The sequence below is a fragment of the Peromyscus californicus genome, unplaced genomic scaffold (assembly GCF_007827085.1).
Source record: "Peromyscus californicus insignis strain IS unplaced genomic scaffold, ASM782708v3 Scaffold_7__1_contigs__length_154581171, whole genome shotgun sequence".
NCBI lineage: Eukaryota > Metazoa > Chordata > Mammalia > Rodentia > Cricetidae > Peromyscus > Peromyscus californicus.
In genome coordinates, this window is record NW_026294595.1 from 148,117,080 (window position 1) to 148,136,769 (window position 19,690).

At 50.0% G+C, this 19,690-nt stretch overlaps 1 long non-coding RNA gene across 1 annotated transcript in view; it reads right to left on the minus strand.

Moving 5' to 3' along the window:
• The window catches only part of LOC128101100 (uncharacterized), a 33,699-nt gene that overhangs the window by 9,398 nt on the left and 4,611 nt on the right, over positions 1-19,690 (minus strand). The window contains exon 2 of the long non-coding RNA XR_008214995.1: positions 4,266-4,424. This is a non-coding gene — a long non-coding RNA (uncharacterized LOC128101100). The remainder of the gene's footprint in view (positions 1-4,265; positions 4,425-19,690) is intronic.

A 19,690-nucleotide genomic window follows, 5' to 3' on the forward strand; every position in this document is an offset into this window, starting at 1 on the left:
GATAAAACAACAGAACAAGACTCAGAAGACATGCTGTGAAAAGGGCCCGTGAGGGCACCAAGTCCCTGCTCAGGAGTGAGCTGCACACAGCAAGAGAGGGTCAGGAATTTAGAAGTGTCTTTTGCCACCTGGAAGCCCCTGGAGCCTCTGGGTTTGGGTTCTTTGTTTGTTTGAGACAGGGTCTCACTGTGAAGCCTAGCTAGTGTTCAGCTCCTGACAATCCTCCTGTCTCAGCCTTCTCGATGAGTTTCGTGTTACACGTTCCTTCACCATGATGACCACCATCAAGAGGAGAGAACTGTCTATCTGGTAAGGTTTGGAGGTGACGGTGTCCAGAAAGGTCAGCGGGCTTGAAGATTCTCTATCTTCAATCGTGGGGAAAGAGGTATTGTGTTTCTGAAATGGTCTGAGGGTTGAGGTGCAGGAACAGAACCCAGAACTTCAAACATGCGGGACAAGTGCACCTCCACTAAGACCCCCCCCCCCCCGCAGAGAGGGGTTCTAGGCAGGTACTCCACCACTGAACGGTGCCCTCAGCCCCTCAGAGGGAGAATTCCAGGCAGGTCCTCCGACAAAGCCCAGGCCAGGGTGATGTCCTAACAAGGAGGCCTTCCTGGAAACTCTGATGACAGGATCCAGACCCTTCTGTCCCAGAGGGACCATGGCCTTCAGTAAGTTGGCAACTCTGGATCCTGGGTCATACATGATCTGCAGGCCTCCATGCTGCATCGCCATCTGTGCGGGGCACTGATTCTGCACACAGTCAGTGCTCAATAAATACTCTAAAGCCAAATCTCCTGTGTCTTCCCCCAGCAGACACTTTCTGATGAGTACACATTCCTGCTTGCTTCTCACCTCCCTCAGCAGAACTCCCAGATCATGCCTGTGGCAGGTCCCACTGCCTCATGGACCCGTGCTGGCATACACCAGGGCACGGCAACACTGAGGAGGACAGTGGCGTTCTCCAGAAGTTCAGCTCTGTGGGCTCGCTTGGCTGAGTCTTTGTACCTCTCTTGGGTCTTGAACCGGTGTCTCCCTCTGCCCCTCCCAACGCCCCCATGCTTTGTTTCATCTCTAATTATGTGTGTGTCTATGAGTGGGTATGGGCACATGAATGCAGGAGACCAAGCAGGCCAGAAGAGGGCAGCAGATTCCCTGGAGCTGGAGTTACAGGCAGTTACGTTGCTGCCTGACACTGGGAACCAAACTCTGGTCCTCCCAAAGATCAGCGCGTGCTCTTAACCACTGAGCCATCTCTCCAGCCTCTCTGTGTGCTTGAATTTCTTTTCTTAGAGTCCATTCATCCTCATAGAACAAGCATTTACTGAGCACCACTCTGTGACAGGCCCTTTCCAAGAGTCTGGGAGGGTACGACAGGGAACCCATTTCCTGACATGGAGAACTCTTACCCAGTGACACTGAGCAGAGGTTCAGAGGGACAGGCCACTGCAGCAGCAGCAGTCAGGAGACACTGCTGGAGGAGAGAACTCCGAGCAGAGACCCGAAAGCAGTGGAGAAAAATCACACTACTGGGCAGAAGTGTGGTCTAGACCAAGGAAATGACATGCTCAAAGGTCCTGGGGCAGAACAGATGTGTATGTTTACATAGCAACCAGAGGGTTACAGTGACTGGGACACCAAGATGGGGAATTAAGAGCCTGACTCCAGGGATACACCATTGAGGAGTTGCAGGCCATGGAGCCCTCAGATTCTTAGGCAGGTCCTGACCAGTCCCAGCTCCTGGCCTTCCTGCAACCTCCTTCATATTCAGCTATGGGAGGGAGCTGTGACTCACTCGTAGCCAATGGCCTAGTGGCCTTCCTGTGATTACACCATGCTGTAGCTTTCTTCTGCTCTGATGAAGTCAGCCACTGTATGTGGCTGTGCTGGTGACCCAAATGACCAGGAGCTCAGGATAGTCTCTGGCCCACAGTCATCAAGGGACAGTGAGTGTGGGCAGCCATCTTCCTTAACTGAAGGCCCGCTAAGGATCTAGCCCTGGCTGTACCTTGACAATGCTTCAGAAGAGCTATGGGCCACCCCAGAGCCCACCTCAGACCCCACTGGGTCTGTGACACTTTTACTGCATAAGCTGTAGATACCAGTGAGGACGCTAGAAATGCGTGGAAGACCCAGGAGAGAAAACAGTAGGGCAGGAGCTCAAGGTTACCCAAGAACCACAAGGAGACTGGAAATTGGGGCTGTGGAAAGCCTGGAGCTGTGAAAGCCACGGGAGCGTCAGGGTGGAGATGGCATTGCCGTAGACCTGGTGTCAGAGGCAGCCATGATTCCTGAGGGTGGAGCTCAATGGTTATCCGATGGATCACATGCGAAGGGAGGAAGGCAGGGAAGTGTTACGGTTTGCAGCTTGAGCAGTGGAGTGGGTGGAGGGTAGCACCATGTTACTAAAGTAGGGGATACAGGAGAGGGATGGCCTAGGAGTGCGCTGGGACATCATCAAGAGTCATGCTCAGGGTTGGGGATTTAGCTCAGTGGTAGAGCACTTGCCTAGCAAGCACAGGGCCCTGGGTTCGGTTCTCAGCTCTGGGGGGGTGGGGGTGGGGGAGGAAGAGTCATGCTCACCAAAGCCAGGTAGGGTGGCTCAAGTCTGTAATCCCAGCACTTTGGGAGGTTGAGGGAAGAAGATGGCCCACAAGTTTGCTACATAGCAAGCTCCAAGGTAGCCTGGGATGTAGAATGAGAACCAGTCTCAAACCAACAACGAAAAGTGTCACATTCACCAGGTTTAGGGGTTACGGCCTGAAAGGTTGAGGTATTTGGCTGTGGGACGCCCAGGTAGCAGTGTCTTCCCCACCAGACCCGGGTGCCCTCGGAGAGCCGTGGGGAGGGAGGCTGTGGCACCAGCGTGGTCTTGGGAGTTCCCTGGCAGCCATCAGGAATCTGTTGAAGCCACCTTCACAATGCATCCTCCTCAGAGCTTCCCTGTTCACACTCGAACCATCACCTTGGGGTCATAAGCGGAATCCAGAGCTCTAGGCATTGAGGGTAAGGAGGGGGACTGGACTGCCTCTCTCTCTTGTTTGGAATGACTTCTCTCTCAGATGTGCTAAGGACTTCCCTTTGCCTTCTATTTGTGTGAGCAGGTCACATAAGGGTTCTAGGAAGTGAAGCTTCATGGGTAGTTCAGTTGCTGTCTTGAGAAGCCCACTCTACTAACACAGAAAGTTCTGTCCTAAACCCCCACAAGCCTGTAACAGGTGACATGTGTATAGAGGGAGGGAAACAGCCATCATCCTGGCACACAGAAAAGAAAGACAAAAAGAAAAGAAAAGAAAAAAACACAGCAAGAACACCATGACCAAAAGCAACTTGCGGAGGAAAGGGTTGATTTTGCATATGCTTCCTGATCATTGTTCATCACCGAAGCAAGTCCTGGCAGGAACTCACACAGGGCAGGAATCTGGACGCAGGAGCTGATACAGAGGCCATGAAGAGGTGCTGCTTACTGACTTGCTCCTCATGGCTTACTCAGCCTGCTTTCTTGTATCATCCAGGACCATCTTCCTAGGGGGTGGCACCACCCGTAGTGAACTGGGCCCTCCCACATCAATCACTAATCAAAATGATACTGCACAGACTTGCCCATTGGACAGTCCTACAAAGGCATTTTCTCAGTTAAGAATCCCTCTTCCGAAATGACTTTAGATTGTGTCAAGTTGACAAAAGAAAAAAAAAAAAAAAGGCCAGAAAAGGGCCAGTACACATGGAGACCTGGATGACCTTTTCCAGCTTCTTGTCTGGTTTCCCAGCTGCTCACTAAGTCGAGGGGGGAAACTGGGTGCTAAAATCTATCTCAGGGCTCAAGAGATGGTTCAGTGGATAAAGTGCTCTCCATGAAAGCATGAAGTTTGAATTCCTCCAGAGCCCATATGAAAGCATGTGTAGTAGTGTGTGTAGTAGCACAGGGTCTGCATCCCAGCACTCCTGCAACAACAGGAGGGCTCTAACAGTATCCTGGAGACAGGATAATTCCCAGAGGCTCTCCAGCTAGCTGTCCCAGCATACACAGCAAAGCAGTGAATGGGAAATCCTGTTTCAAATGAGCTGGAAGGCAAAAATTGACATCTAAGGCTTTCTTCTGACCTGCATATGTGTGTGACCACACTCGTACACATGAACGCACACACACACACACACACACACACACACACACACACACACACACACATACACACACACACACACACACACACACGAGATTAGTAATAAAACAAAATAAATTCCATGCCAAAACAGCACCTTACCACACTACCCATCATTCACGGTGTCTGGATGAGTAAAAGATGTCTCTTATGGCATTAACAATCTTGAGTGATGGTCTCTGGCTGGCTGTTAGTCCATCACTGGGCTCAGCATTTGAATCAAGCTTGCATTTGACTGTGGCAGAGACCTCCCCATGGTGACTGACCAAAAAAGAACATGATAGGTTTGAGTTGGGTTTGTTTTTGTTTGTGTTTTTTTCTCACGATACAAGAATTCTATAGGCAGGAAATCCAATATAATTAATGCAAGTTCTCAAACAACATTGCTAGTGCCTCCTCTTCACAAGCATCCTGCTCTGCTGTTCCTGGCCTGTGGTTTTGTGGTAGAGCTGCTCCAGTTCCAGGCACCACACTGACCTTCCAGGCAGAATGAATAGAAGAAGGAAAGGCAAGATGCACCTGCCAGCTGAATCTGTCCTGAATTTTTAGGAAAGTAATAGTCTTTCCTTATGCCATCATATCTCATCCGCACATTTCCTCAGCTAGCACAGGATCCACATAGCTGAAAGAGAGTCTAGTGGAAAGAAAGAGAATGAGAAACCGGTGGCTGCATCCACACATCCCAGGCTTAGACCAGCACATCCTCCAATATCCTCAGGAGGTAGAGGGAGCATATATCACTAGATCTGGACCCCATAAGCTGTGGTCTGAGAGCCAGATAAAGTGCCCATTTTAGTTTAAGTAAGACATGTTACTGAAATACAGCACTGCTTACATATTATCTGTGGTGATCTGGTTTGCTTTGGCAGCAGATGATGTGATGGAGACCCCCATGGTCCACAGAATCTAAACATATGTGCAGCCTGACCCTCTAGAGAGAGTTCTCACCCTTGACAAGTTCCTGCTGAATGGAGTGTATTGATGGACCAGCAGCAGAGACTTGCCATGTGAATTGAGTGGCTTTATCAGATCATCCCACTTCACCCCATTCTCTGTAGAATATGCAGGCTCACCTTGAGGTAATGCATGGAGACTGATAATGATGACATAGAATGCTGTATCATATAGGATGGATCTCCATTATAGCCTCACAGGCAGGGTGCCCTAAGGAGGGAGCTTCTGAACCCTCCCGGGGGAGAAACCAGGCTCATTAGTGCATGCTACACAGGAGGCTGAGGCAGGACAATCACAGCACTAGAGCTATCCTGAGTTACTGAGTGAGTTCAAGGCTAGCCTGGGCAACTTAATAAGACTGTCTCAAAATACAAACTAGAAAGAGGGTTGGGACAGATTGCCCTGTGGGTTCTCACTGCTGGAAGTCATACTGACCTTCCTTAAGGTGTCACATTTTGTGGGGTCTAACTTTACCCTAAGCCTAGCCCTAACCCTTGTCCTGTGGGGTCTTGCTGTTGGAAGTCACACTGACTTCCTTTAGACGTCACATTCTCTCTGTAACTCCAGTTCCAGGGGATCCAACACCCTCTTCTGGTCTCTGAGGGCACTGCACACATATATATGTAGGCAAACCACTCATACACATAAAATAAAACAAAAAAATAAATAAATTTAAGCTATAAAGCAGAGGCTCCCATCCTCCACAACACAGGGCAGTACAGTCCCACGTTGGGGTTCTGAAATGCTTGCTCATTGGGCACTTTTAACATGGGGATTGGGAAACAGTCACAGTAGGGCTCTCTAGGCCATGTGTCCTGCCTAGCTCCTGAACAGCCAGCCTAGAGTCACAGGGGCTGTATACACACCAGGGTCTATGTGCCCCAAATGACACTGGACAGTCAGCATAAGGACAATAAGCACCCCAGTTTCCAGGAAGCTCCAGGGGATTCCACTAGCATTAGCATCCCACCAAGGCCTCTCCTGGGTTTGGTTTAGGCTATGCATTTTCCACTGAGGATCAGACTTTGAAGCCAGCGATGGGAACCCACAGCTGGCTGCTTCCAAATCTGGGGCCCATCGGATCCACTTTCAGCTTCAGAGACCAAACTGCAGCCAGGGAGACAATAACAACAGACAAGCTTTTGTTCTGACTAAACTGTTTTTTAATGGTTCCTTCCAGGCCAGCCCTGTGGAAGTCTCAACAAGGCAGCCATTGAACCGCCTTGGAAGTGCCCAGTCGGGCAGAGCCAAGGCGCTGGGGAGGGCTAGGCCTTTGCTCCGCCTTGGTGGTCTGGCCGCAAGGGAGGCTGGTTCCTTTATTTGTTGTCTGAGATGAAAATGGGGGAAGTGGGGGGAGTGTCAGGCAGGCAGGACTGACCCACAATTCCCGTAATTAGTGCCTTCAAAGTGTCAGGAGTTCTGTCACAGGCACACGGCACTCACACTATTGTCTCTGTGTGTACATGATGTGGGATGTCTTCCAGGAGGACACCCATTTCCAGAGGCTCAGTAGGGAATCTACTGACGGGGCAGGGTGCAGTGCCTGCTTAACATTGCAAAGACACCAAGGGAGCTGCAGTTCAGAACCTTTGCTTTTCTTCTGGAGGCCACTGCACCGTTGGGTTCAAGCAGAATCCAGAAGAGAGGAAGCAGATAGACCAATTTAAATACTGGTTTAATAACTGAGAACTGATTTGCTCATCGCAGTCAAGGGTTCAGGCTGTGAAGTACTCCCACAATGCAACCCTGGGTGCTCCTAGTCAGATACCCTGAGAGGAAAGCTTGGGCCACACAGTCCCTGTATCCTGGTCCAGGAACTGGCCCTGTATATCTGAAGCATCTCCAGGACTCAGTGGTGTCCCCAGTGTGGCTCAGCTCAGCTGGGCACTGGATCTCAGTGGCCATGTGTGGGATGTGCTCACAAGCAGCCTACCCTGGCCAGTCCGGGATAACCTACAGCATTGCTGGTACCCAGCCCCTGACTGACTACAGACATGACTGTGCAGGGCTCAGTCTACACAGGTGTTGGGCACAAGTGTGACTCACTGGTCCTGCAGATGAATAAGCTCGTAGGCAAGTGCCCAAGACGAGTCCCAAGGCCACGTGAGTGAGACGCTGCCTCTCAGCCACCTCCTGCTCCGAGCTCTCTCAGGACCACTTGGTGTCTTTAGATAAAGTTGGCCCATCATGCTGGGGCACAGGGGCAGCAACTGGCACGCAAGGAGTGGTGAAGGCCGCTGTTCCAGCGCTCAGCCAGGGAGGGCCACCTCCCAACCCAGCGGGCCATCAATGTCTTCTGGAGTAAGAAGAGACATCCCCAGTGGGCCACACTCTCCTTTCTCCCTCCCTTCCAGTTTTCTCCCTCTCTGCTTCCTTCCTTCCACCCCACTGCCCCCCTTCCTCAGTCTTCCTTCTCCTTTCTTCACTTTTTAATTAAACAAGGATGGGGTTCCTTTGCAGTGGCCAGCCACATGGCGTGCAGTCCCCTGGCTACCCGGATTAGTGTGTCCTGCCAGCCCCCATGGCTACGCAGGGCAGGACTCTATTTAAGCCGCTTGGAGTGAGTCTGGGGCAAATGAATGGTCCACCAAATGCTTCTCATATTTTCCCTCTGGCTGGTAAGGGCTCTTGTTCAGAATCACCCTCCTTTCTCCTCGTGGTCAACACTGAGGGATGCAGCTCTTTTTTTTGGGGGGGGGGGTCAGGAAGGTGTTGTTGTTGTTATTTTGGAGATTCTTTGGGGGTTTTTGCTTTTTGATTTTCGAGACAAGTTTTCTCTATGTAACAGTCGTGGCTGTCCTGGATCTCATTTTGTAGATCAGTCTGGCCTTGAACTCACAGAGATCTGTCTGCCTCTACCTCCTGAGTACTGGGATTAAAGGTGTGTGCCACCATACTTGGCTTGCAACGCAGCTCTTTTTTTTTTTTTTTTTTTTTGAGACAGGGTTTCTCTGTGTAGCTTTGCACCTTTCCTGCATCTTGCTCTGTAAACCAGGCTGGCCTCGAACTCACAGAGATCTGCCTGGCTCTGCCTCCCAAGCGCTGGGATTAAAAGCGTGTGCTACCACCGCCCGGCGCAACGCAGCTCTTAATAGCCAGAGTGTCAAAGGTTTGAAGTTTATATACAGACTCATTTTCCTATTTATTTATTCCCCTCTTTACCTGAAAAAATAGTTATTTAGTTTAGTTTTTTGTGTATGAGTGTATGCCTGTATGTATGCACATCACATGCATGCAGTGTCCACAGGGACCAGAAGAGGGCGTCAGGTCCCCTGGAACTGCAGTTACAGACAGTTCTGAGCGGCCTTGTGGGTGCTGGGAATTGAACCCGAGCCCTCTGCAAGAACAAGTGTTCTTAGGCCCCCCCTTTTTCTTCGCCTCTTCTTTCTTTTCTCTTCTTCCCTCCACTTCCTCCCCTTCTCCTCCTCCTCCTTTTTCTTACAGTCATACCTACCATAGACAAGATAAATAGGAATTTTTTTATTCACATAAAGGAAATTTTTTTCTTCACATAAAGAAAAAGGGCCGGGTGGTGGTGGTGCACATCTTTAATCCCAGTACTCAGGATCAGAGGCAGGTAGATCTGTCCAGCCTGGTCTACAGAGCAGGTTCCAGGACAGCCAGGGCTACACAGAGAAACTCGGACTCAAACAAAAAAATACAGAAAACAAAATGGAGGTATAGGTTCAGGAGTTGTGGTTGGTGGTCAGTTTCCAGTGCTGAGAACTCTCTAGATCCCTGTGACCCGCTGAGTGATGGCAGAAAGTCCAGCCTACAGCCCAGAAACAAGACCCAGCCTTGGCCGGGGCAGGCACTCGGCAGAGTCCACCACAGAAACAGAATTCAGACCCCCTGGAAGACGTGACACTGAGGAGGCCATAGCACAGAGAGGTCTAAGTAACTCCCCCGGGTCACACAGCTCCACAGAACTGTGGAACCCAAAGACGGGCTTGCCTCCAAAGCCCACTCCCCACGTCCACTCCATGCACTGAAGGATTGACATGTCAGGAGCAAGCTGCTAAGAAGCCAGACAAAAATTTCTGCTCTGAGTCGCTGCGGGGGTGACCAGCCAGATAAAGGACAGGGACATTTTGTTGTGATTCCCAGCTGGCAAGACACATTTGTAAACACTGAAGGCCAAGATTCAGACAGATTAGGGTTCATGTTGGAACACACCACTGACTGGCCATGTGACCTCGAATGAGTCCCTTAACTCTTTCGAAACTCTGTCCTCCTGGCTGGGAAATCCCAGCTGATGGCGGTGCAAGCCTCGGGGGCTGCCATGGGAATTCATGGAGGAGGAGGGTGTTCAAAGTCATCTATGTTTAAAGACAGGGGAAAAAAATTAAGGGTCCTAGGAAGATGGCTCGTTCAGTGAAGGGCTTACAAGCAAGCATGAGGACCTAAGTTTGATTCCAAGCACCTGTGAAGAAAAGGAAAAGGAAAAGGAAAAGGAAAAGGCCAGTGCAGTGGCTCACGCCTGTGATCTCAGAGCTGGGGGGGGGGGGTGGATGTAGGAGGGTCCCCAGGGTTTGCTGGACAGAAAACAGTGAGGCTAGCTGAATTATCCTACTCCGGTTTAGCAAGAGAACCTGCCTCAAAACGTAAGATGGAGGCTGGGTGCGGTGGCTCAAAACTTTAATCCTAGCACTCTGGGAGGCAGAGGCAGGTGGATCTCTGTGAGTTCGAGGCCAGCTTGGTCTACACAGTAAGTTCCAGGACAGCCAAGGCTACACAGAAAAAATCCTGTCTGTCTTGGAAAAAAAGGAAAAAAGGAAGAAAGGAAAGAAGGAAGGAAGGAAGGAAGGAAGGAAGGAAGGAAGGAAGGAAGGAAGGAAGGAAGGAAGGAAGGAAAAAATGGGAAAGATTGAAAAAGGCATTTGATATCAATCTCTGGCCTCACATGTGCTCTTTACCCCACAAGAACATATGAACATGCACACACACACACACACACACACACACACACACACACACACACGAGCATGTGCATGCATGGGTAGGGTGGAGCCAGGCCTGTTGATATGTGCCTGTCCTATAGCCCCAGCTGCTGGGGAAGCAGAGGCAAAGAAGATCAAGTGATATGTATTTTATTTCCCAAGGGCTGCAAAGTTTAAAGTGGTGGCACCAGCCACTCCGGCTGTGTTGGGAGCAGCCATGAAGTGTTTTCTTTAGGCTGCCTAGGGTGGTACATGCTTGCAATCCCAGTGCTTGGGAGGCCGAGACAGTGGAAACTCCTTGAGATTAAGGCTAGCTTGGACTGTAGAGTGAAACCTTGTCTCAAAAACCAAAACAAAGCACTTTCTTACATTAAAAAGGTGAGAGTTTATTATAGATACAGATATACAGGAAAAGACATAGCATGGAAATGTTTTGGTAACATCTGTGGCTTAAGACATCCAGCTGGGTCTCTACATAGCCCCATATGGGGTCCCCATATGATACGGGAGGGACACCTGTCTCTGCAGGCTCAGTCCCTTGGTCCCAGGCAGCGGCGACAGCTTCTTCAACCCCTGTGCCAGGCCGGGTCACCCTCCACACTGTGGTCAAAGGAAGCGAAAACCAACACGAATTTCCTTCCATTCGCATGGGCTCCCACACTCAGCAGTGGCGCTCAGAGGAAGGGCCAGGCTTTCTGACACAAAGAAAGTAGTCCCCTACCATCTTCACGGGCCTCGGCCTTCCCACCTCTCCTCTGAGCTGTGCCCAGGGGCACCACTCTCCCCAACTCCTGTGGCTGGGCTGACGCTGTTGGATCTCCTTCTCCTTCTTGGCTTGGGGTCTTTTGGTTCTCAAGCAGGTTTCTGGGGAAGCTTTGTCCCCACAATATCAGCTGGTTGCCCCCCCCCCACAGGCCTATGCGGAATGTGTCTTTCTCCTTCTTGATAAGTCCTGGGAGAAGGGACAGCTTTCTTCCTTTCTCAGGTCCCCAACTGGACCTCCAGGCTCTGAGTTGGGAGCAGTGAGATGAGGGTAGCGCTGAGCTGATTCTGCTAATAAAGTAACTGCTATGGAGGGGAGAGGGGAGACTGATACGGTGCCTGAAGGTGGAGGCTGCAGGCCGCAAACAGGCAGATGAGCACAGCCAGACCATGTGCAGGGAGTGGACAGCGATGCCCTGATAGACTCCTCCACTCAGGGACCCAGTTGCTACTACACCTGTGGGATTCTTGTCCTGCCTCCCTCCAACCAGGCAGGAGGGGAGAGCTTCGCCTTTCATCTCAGAAGGTCAGACCCTGTCACCCGGCTGCCCTCACAAACCTCATGAGTGCCGTCACCACTACCACCTGCGATGACAACAAGTCCCCAGTGACACCCAGGAATGGTGGGGTGGGGCACCTGTGTGGCTCAGGAAAACCCCTGGCTGGCCAGGAACTTCTTAAAATTACTTGCACACAAATTACATTCAATTTGGAAATCAGGCAGGAGCCACATCCCCCAAGCTGCTTGTACTACCTCCATCATCTTAAAATGCTGACTTCCGTGCTTGGGTGAGTCTCCTTTAAAGTGGGGTGATTCTGGCCCCTCCCCAATGGCTGGCTGTCACTGCTGTAGAGCATTAGGAAGCTCTAGGTAAGTGAGCTTCCTCCTGCCATCACTGGACCAGGGAGGCAGGCTCTGCTGATGGGAACACATTTGGAAGTTAAACTGGGGTGTTGCTCACCAAATTTGCCTGGGATGTGTGAGGCCACGAGTTCAAAGCCCAGCACCGCACACAGACACAAAACAAATAAATAAATGATATTCCCAAAAGTCTGTATTGGCCTATGAGCCTCTAACAAATGATGTGATCTCACTGTACCTCAGTTTCCTCTCTGTGCCTCAGGTTTCACACCTGTAAAATGGGTCATAGACAGAGACAGGCTCATTAGTAATTAGGAAAGTACGTGCTGAGGACTTGGTTCATAGTGTTATCATTTGATTGGTGAGTCTGCCTTTCTGAACGGAATTCCAGTTTTTAATGTTACCAGTCAAGCATGTTCGCTCTGTAACATTTGTGACTGTAAAGGCCTGCGGACCTCCTACGCACTGAGAGGGGCCTCACCATGGGAGTCTCTGCAGCTAGTACGGAAGAAGAACTCATTTGAGTGATGTCTGGTGGTTGCAATGATGTCTGGGAAGTTGGCCACAGAAGGGAGGTGACTAAACAGTGTGTGTGTTCTGTTCAGTTCTCCTTTAAAAGCCCCTGTCTGGTCAAATGCTTGTAACACAGGGGTGAGGATATGAGTTCAAATCCCCAGAACCTACATTTAAAAAAAAATAAACAAACTGGGCATGGAGGTGCATACCTGTAATGCCAGCACTGAGAAGGTAGAGACAAGAGATCTCTGGGGTTCACTGGACAGCCAGCCCAGCCTCATTGGTGAGACCCAGGCACCACTGACGGTTTTTGTGTTTGTCATCTGAGGAAGAGCACTTGAGAATGACTCTGGCCTCCACAGGAACGTGTGTGCGCGAGAGACACACATCATCATCATCATCATCATCATCATCATCATCATCAACCAGGGAAGACAAGGGAATGCAAATGAAATATTCCCAAACTGCTTGTGCTTTTAAGGAAGGAGTTTGCTTCTTCCACTCATGTTTCAGTATTTATTTATTTATGTTTCAGTGTTTGTATGACCTTCACGATCAAGAAATAGTACAAGCAGAATTTGTCTGCGGGAAACCAGCCAGCACTGTGTCTAAGGAGGGGGCAGGGTGAACGGTGGAATCCTGACTATGGGGCTCAGAGGTCACATTCCACTGCAGTGACCTGGAAGAAGCTGTCCCATGCTTTTCAGAAGGAATCTTGGAGGTCTGTGTGGCTTTCTGTGGGTGACCTGAGGGCTGGATTGGGGCAATGTCTTCTGAGTCAGAGGTGTAGGCAGTAAATGAGAGGGGCCTCTGATGCTACATCAGCCCTCCTGAACTACCACAGAGACCATGCACTTCTGGGACCAGGGAAGGAATGCGCTGCATCAAGGAAGGAGATGAAACAATGGAGGGGTGGAAGGCCAAGATGGCCCCAGACCTGTGGAGCAGCCTAGTCCCCTCCAGAGCTTTTTTCTTTGGGGTCTGTGAGATGATTGAGCTGCCTTGGTCGAGCACACAATTGGAGATGGCATAATCCACAGCAGGGGTCAGACACTGTGTACTGAGCACCTCCTAAGCCCCCCCCCCCCCCCCCCCCCCCCCCGCGCGCGCAACAAGACTGGGGTGTTACTGCTTGCTTCCTGCTAGCCAAGGTGGTGGTGCAATCTGGAATTCTACAGGTGAAGGCCCGAAAATCAGAACTTCCAGGCCAGGGCTACATGTTTAGACGCTGTCTCAAAAGAAAAGAGGGAGGGAGGGAGGGAAGGAGGGGTGGAGGAAAGACAAACACACTCTGCCAGGGGATGGGGTATGGCTCAGTGGTAGAACCCTTGCCTAATCTGTGTGAGACACTGGGCTCCATCCCCAGCACCCCTAACAACAGCAACCACAACCACCTCCAGGGCCTATTTTCACACCATATTTACTAATTCAAAAAATCCCCCGACCTAAACAGATAAACCAAAAGGAAGTTCCTGAAATCTGGGGCACAGAAACCAAAATTTTGTGGGGCTGGCACTCATATGAATAAAGCCCCTGCCTAAGTTGGATTCCTAGCCGCGTAAAAATAAAATAAAATAAACATCCTGAAAACATTTAAACAATTTAACCCAAATAACACAAGTCAGAAATGGGAGAATTTACACATTTGAACATTTCTAGAGTGTTTTCCAATTTTCACAAACCGTAAGTTGCACTTAAACTCATAATAAATGAAAATAATCACAAAACCAAGGCATGAATAAATCAACCACCATACAAGAACGTCTTTGCTGGAGAAGCTAGTCACAGATGGTGGCAATTCGGGTGGAAAATGTCCCCAAGAGGCTCCTGTGCTTGAGCACTTGCTTCCAAGTTGGTGACACTGGTCCCTTGTTCGAGGCTATGGAACCTTTTGGAGGTAGAGCCATGCTGGAGGAAGTATGTCACTGGGGGTGGGCTGTGAAGCTCTGCAGTTTCAGCTCACTGCCCGCTCGCTCTCTCTCTCTCTCTCTCTCTCTCTCTCTCTCTCTCTCTCTCTCTCTCTCTCTCTCTCTCTGTATGAAAATGTGACTGGCCAGCTTCCTGCTCCTTCGGTTATTCCATGTCTTCCCTCTCATTAATGGACTCTAGCCCATAAACCATACCCCCCCCTGTTTTAAAGTTGCCTTTGATAATGGTGTCTTATCACAGCAACAGAAAAAGAACACGGAGATTCATTTTATTGTGCAACACACAACACATTTTTACTGGGTGGCCTCTAAACACCGTGCCCTGCTCAACTATTTAGGTCCCAAGTAGCTTCAAGGACTCTGGGCAACATCTAGCACCTCCCAGGACTTCGGATTTGAACTCCTATTTTAGAATGAATGGACAGATGGGCAGATGAATGGGAATGAGAACTTTGTGTATACTTCTTTTTGTTCTTGTTTTTTGTTGTTGTTTGGTTGGTTGGTTGGTTGGGGTTTTTTGTTCATTTGTTTTTGTTTTTATTTTTTTGAAGCCACATCTTACCATGTAGCTGAGGATACCTGGAACTCACTATGTGGCTCAAGCTTCAATTCAATTTTCTATCCTCCTGCCTCAGTGCCCCTAAGTGATGCAATTACCAGCATGCACCACTATGCCTGCCTTGTACATGTGCTGTGTGTGTGTGTGTGTGTGTGTGTGTGTGTGAAAGAGAGAGAGAACATGTGTATGTGCATGTGTGAGTGTGAGTGTGTACACAGGTGTGCATGTCTGTGTGTGGAGGTCAGAGAACATCCTTGAGGGCTATTCCTCAGGCCATGTACCTTGTCTTTGAGATCAAACCCCTCACTAGCCTGGAGTTTGCTGACTAGGCTAGACTGGCTGGCCACTGAACCCCTGGGGTTCACCAGTCTCCCTCCCAGCTCATATCACCTTGAGGTTGGAACCGAGGGCTTCATGTTTGAAAGGCAAGCTCTTTACCCAGTGAGCTGTCTGCCTTGCCCTGTTCACGCACTTCCAAAGCTGAAAATCTACCCTACACTTCTGAGGCAGAAATCCAGGAAGGGAGCTCTTATGATGAGGTGGGAAAGAGGACGCGCTTACCCTAGAGACAATGGCAAAACACTTAAAGAAAAAAAAGTTGCTGGGAGGTGGTGGCTCACACCTTTAATCCCAGCATGCAGGAGGCAGAGCCAGGCGGATCTCTGTGAGTTCAAGGCCAGCCTGCTCTATAGAGGTAGTTCTAGGACAGCCAGAGCTACACAAAGAAACCCTATCTTGAAAAACAAAAAAGAGAGAGAGAGAGAGAGAGAGAGAGAGAGAGAGAGAGAGAGAGAGAGAGAAGAAAAAACTTCATTCAGGTAAATTTCAGGGTCACTTTTGCAAACTTTGCAAACTGAAGCAGCTGTGGAAAATAAAGTGGGTGATAGGTGAGGAGAGACGGACATGTCACACAGGAGCAACCAAAGGAAGGGGATGCAGTAAAATGTCACAGACCCTCAGCGAAGGATGGGATAGAGGCACACCATTTTTTATGTCCTGGAAACTTCTCATGATCAAAAGAAAAAATGCTGGTCTTGTTTGTGGAACAGATCTCAAGGTGTGGTCGTACCCCGACACATGCCAACATCTATCTGTTCATTAGCTACGACTATAAAGGGCATAGGAAGTGGAAAAAGAAAACCCACACAGCAGCATGAGGCCTAGCGCCCTTGAAAGTGAGCAAGGTCCTCGGTGCCTCCGACAGAGGCTCCGGGGCTCAACAGTGGGTGGAGGAGCCGGTGTCCTGGAGCAGCAGTGCACCAGGAAATGTCCCTGGATACCTACTGAAGACTCCTTCCTTGCTGGATCTGAGGCCTCTCATTTCTCAAAGGTGGAAGTCTCCTCTTGGCAGAAATCTCCTCTTGGAGACCACTTGACCCGCTTCGGGCAGCAGGTTTTGCCTGGAGCGCCTGTCTCCATCTCCAGCCTAGTGTGTCTCCAGGTACACTTCAGCTCCGGTGTCCCTTCCCTCTAGGGTCCTTCCTGACTTCCCAGAGGAACTCTCTGGAGGGACTACCCTCTGGACTGCAATGATACAACTCAGTCATGATGCTCTGTGTAATTGATAGTTACCAGCCTACCAAGTGACACAGGGGACTCCAGGAGAGCAGACCAGGCCTCGATGTCCCCAGCACCATAAATGCTCTCCATAAATGCTCACTAAGAAGCCAAAGCATAAGAAGCAGCCTTGGGGGCAAAACAAGAAATGTCCCTCGAAGACCCAGAGACCAGGGTCAAGGTGTCTGTCTGTGGCTAGGAGACACAGGGACACAAGCTGGACCTCATCGCAGGGAACCGGCCTCAGACACTGCAGGGATGGGGTCGTGGGGGCCATGACCTAAGAAAAGCTGCTACAAAGCTGTCTTCTGCAAAGCTATCTGCAAGCTCAGCTATCTAGATGGGATGTAGGAACGTGGTCCAAGCACAGCTATGGACTGATAGCTGGGAGACTCCTGTATCAAAGCTAGGTTTATTAGTTTCTTTTTTTCTTGTTGCTATAAACAAAAGACATGGGTTTATTTTGGCTCACAGTTTGAGTGTACCGCCCATCATGGCAGAGAAATCATGGCAACAGGAGCGTGAGGCAGCTGGTCACATTCCATACAGTCAGGAAGCAGAGAGAGATGAATGCTGGTGCTCAGCTCGCTTTCTCCTTTTTATGCAGTCAGGATCCCAGTGCATGGAGTGATGATGCCCACACTCAGGATAGGTCTTCCCGCCTCTGTTACCTAGTCTACATCATCCTTTACAAGCATGCTCAAAGGCATCTCCTAGGATGTTCAAGATCCTGCCAAGTTGACAGCCAATATTCACTATCATGGCACAGTTGCCACATGACAAGCTGTTTATTGGAAAGTGGTTGGGGCAGGAGGGCTCGGAGCTCCTAAATGAATTGACAACTTTGGGATTTGATAGCTCTACTGGGTAGTGGTGGAAGTGAAGAGGGGAGGCCCAGGTGGAAGAAGTCAGTCCCATTCCATGAGCTTCTTCCCCTGCCATGGCAATTGCATCAGACCCCTGCACTGGTTGAAGGGGAGGGGAGTGTGCTGTGGGATGGTCTGTATGTCAAATTGCTCTGATTGGTCAATAAATAAAACACTGATTGGCCAGTGGCTAGGCAGGAAGTATAGGCGGGACTAACAGAGGAGAAAAGAAAGAACAGGAAGGCAGAAGGAGTCACTGCCAGCTGCCACGATGAGAAACAGCATGTGAAGATGCCAGTAAGCCACGAGCCACGAGGCAAGGTATAGATTAATGAAAATGGATTAATTTAAGCTGTAAGAACAGTTAGCAAGAAGCCTGTCACAGCCATACAGTTTGTAAGCAATATAAGTCTCTGTGTTTACTTGGTCGGGTCTGAGCGGCTGTGGGACTGGCAGGTGAGAGAGATTTGTCCTGACTGTGGGCCAGGCAGGAAAACGCTAGCTGCAGGAGTGCGCATAACACACGGTCCTGGGGCTTCTTTTGTCATCTTCGGGACACTCTTCTCCCCAGTGGAGCTGCTGAGTGCTGAGCATGAGTGTATCTGACTACCATCTTTTGGCCCCTGAGAAAGGAGAGGACAGCTGAACATCTGGAGACAGGCCTCCCTGCAGCTGCTACCTGGGAGTTAAGTCACATGCACCAATATTTGCTTTTCCTGTTGATCTGTTTCGATGGGTTGTCTGTCCTTGATGACTTTACTGGAACCCAAAGGCAAAACATTTAACCGTCACTGTCAGACTTAGTGACAGGCTCGCTCTGAGAAACGCATCCTCAGGCCACTTCCTGTGTGAGTGTCAAACCAGGCGTTTTCCACACCTGGTGTGGCCAACAAAGCCGCAGGAGACCATTCTGTCACACAGGCGCCCACCACCCGCAGAAAGACTGCGTGACTCAGTTTGCTTTGCCTTGCTCATGCCTCCCTGCTTATCTCTCAGTGTCCTGAGGTGCTGTTGGCCAATAGCCCAGGGTCCCAGGGTCCCAGGGGAAGTCTTAGCAAGCCACGGAGGCCACCTCAGCCCACTTCCCAACACATGTTCAGCTCTTGCCCCTGGATCCTTCTCTCTGTTCATCTTCTCTTGGCCAATAGCCCAGGGTCCCAGGGTCCCAGGGGAAGTCTTAGCAAGCCACGGAGGCCACCTCAGCCCACTTCCCAACACATGTTCAGCTCTTGCCCCTGGATCCTTCTCTCTGTTCATCTTCTCTTTCTCTGAGTATAAACTTGTCTCCTGTTTCCCTGAGAGGGGGAATCATGAGCTGGCAAGCACAGGCTTGGAGTGTGGAGCTTGGAGTCAGGCCTCCCAGCCCATGCGCACACTAAGTGTCAACATCACAGCTATGTGACCTGGGAGGATTCCTGACCCTCTCTGAGACCGAGCTTCCTTTTTTCATCAACACGGGGATACTGACTTCTACTAAATATTGCACACACTGACCTGGCCCATGGGCACCAGGTCTTTCTGTTGAACAGAACCTTCTCTCTCCAAGACTTAGCCCAAGTCCACTGTCTACACTCTCACGTTGACTTGGAGGACACAACTTGGCACCAGCCCTGGCCATCTCCTCTGGGAAGTTACCTGCAAACTCTTAACTGATGATGTAGCCCCTCCTGGAGGCCCACCCCAGCGCCTGCTCAGCCTGCCTCTGAGACCGGAATACCACATCTGGGAAGTTCAAAGGCAGGCCCAGTAATGATTCCCCTATGTTCAGCAGGTTACAGCTTGTTGTGCAGAGAAGGGAGTGCCTGGGGAATGGGGGGGGGGGGGGGGGGGGGGGGGGCGTTGTCACAAACAGTGGCCTGCAAGGTACAGTCCATCTTGGCTTTTGGAATAAGCAGTATGCGTACTGTACTGGTCAGCTTCTGGAGCCCTGGAATCCATGCTTTTAAAACAAAACCAAGGGACGAGGGTAGAGCATGCTTGCCTAGCATGCAGGAAGTCCTAGGTTCAATTCCCAGCACTGGGGGCTTACAACAGAAATGAAGCCTTGTCCCATGCCAGGCTTCTTAAATCTGAACCTTTCCACCTGACACGCCATTTTATCCAAGAATTTTTTCTATGTGACCTCAGGTCTATAGGTATATAAAATGTACACAAGTCAAATGTTTGTGATAATAAATCATAAGTAAATTTTTTTATTTTTTTTATTTTTTATTTTATTTTATTTTATTTTATTTTTCGAGACAGGGTTTCTCTGTGTAGCTTTGCGCCTCTCCTGGAACTCGCTTGGTAGCCCAGACTGGCCTCGAACTCACAGAGATCCGCCTGGCTCTGCCTCCCAAGTGCTGGGATTAAAGGCGTGCACCACCACCGCCCGGCAATAAGTAAATTTATTTCAGGACTTCAGAGATGGCTCAGCAGTTACTGATGTACTGCCCTTCCAGAGGACCTGAGTTCGGTCCCTAGCATCCTTGCCAGGTGGCTGTCAACCTCCTGTATCTACAGCTCCGGGCGACCAATGCCTCTGGCCTCCTTGAAGACACACTCATAATTGAAAATAATGAATATAAATCTTTTTTTAAAAAA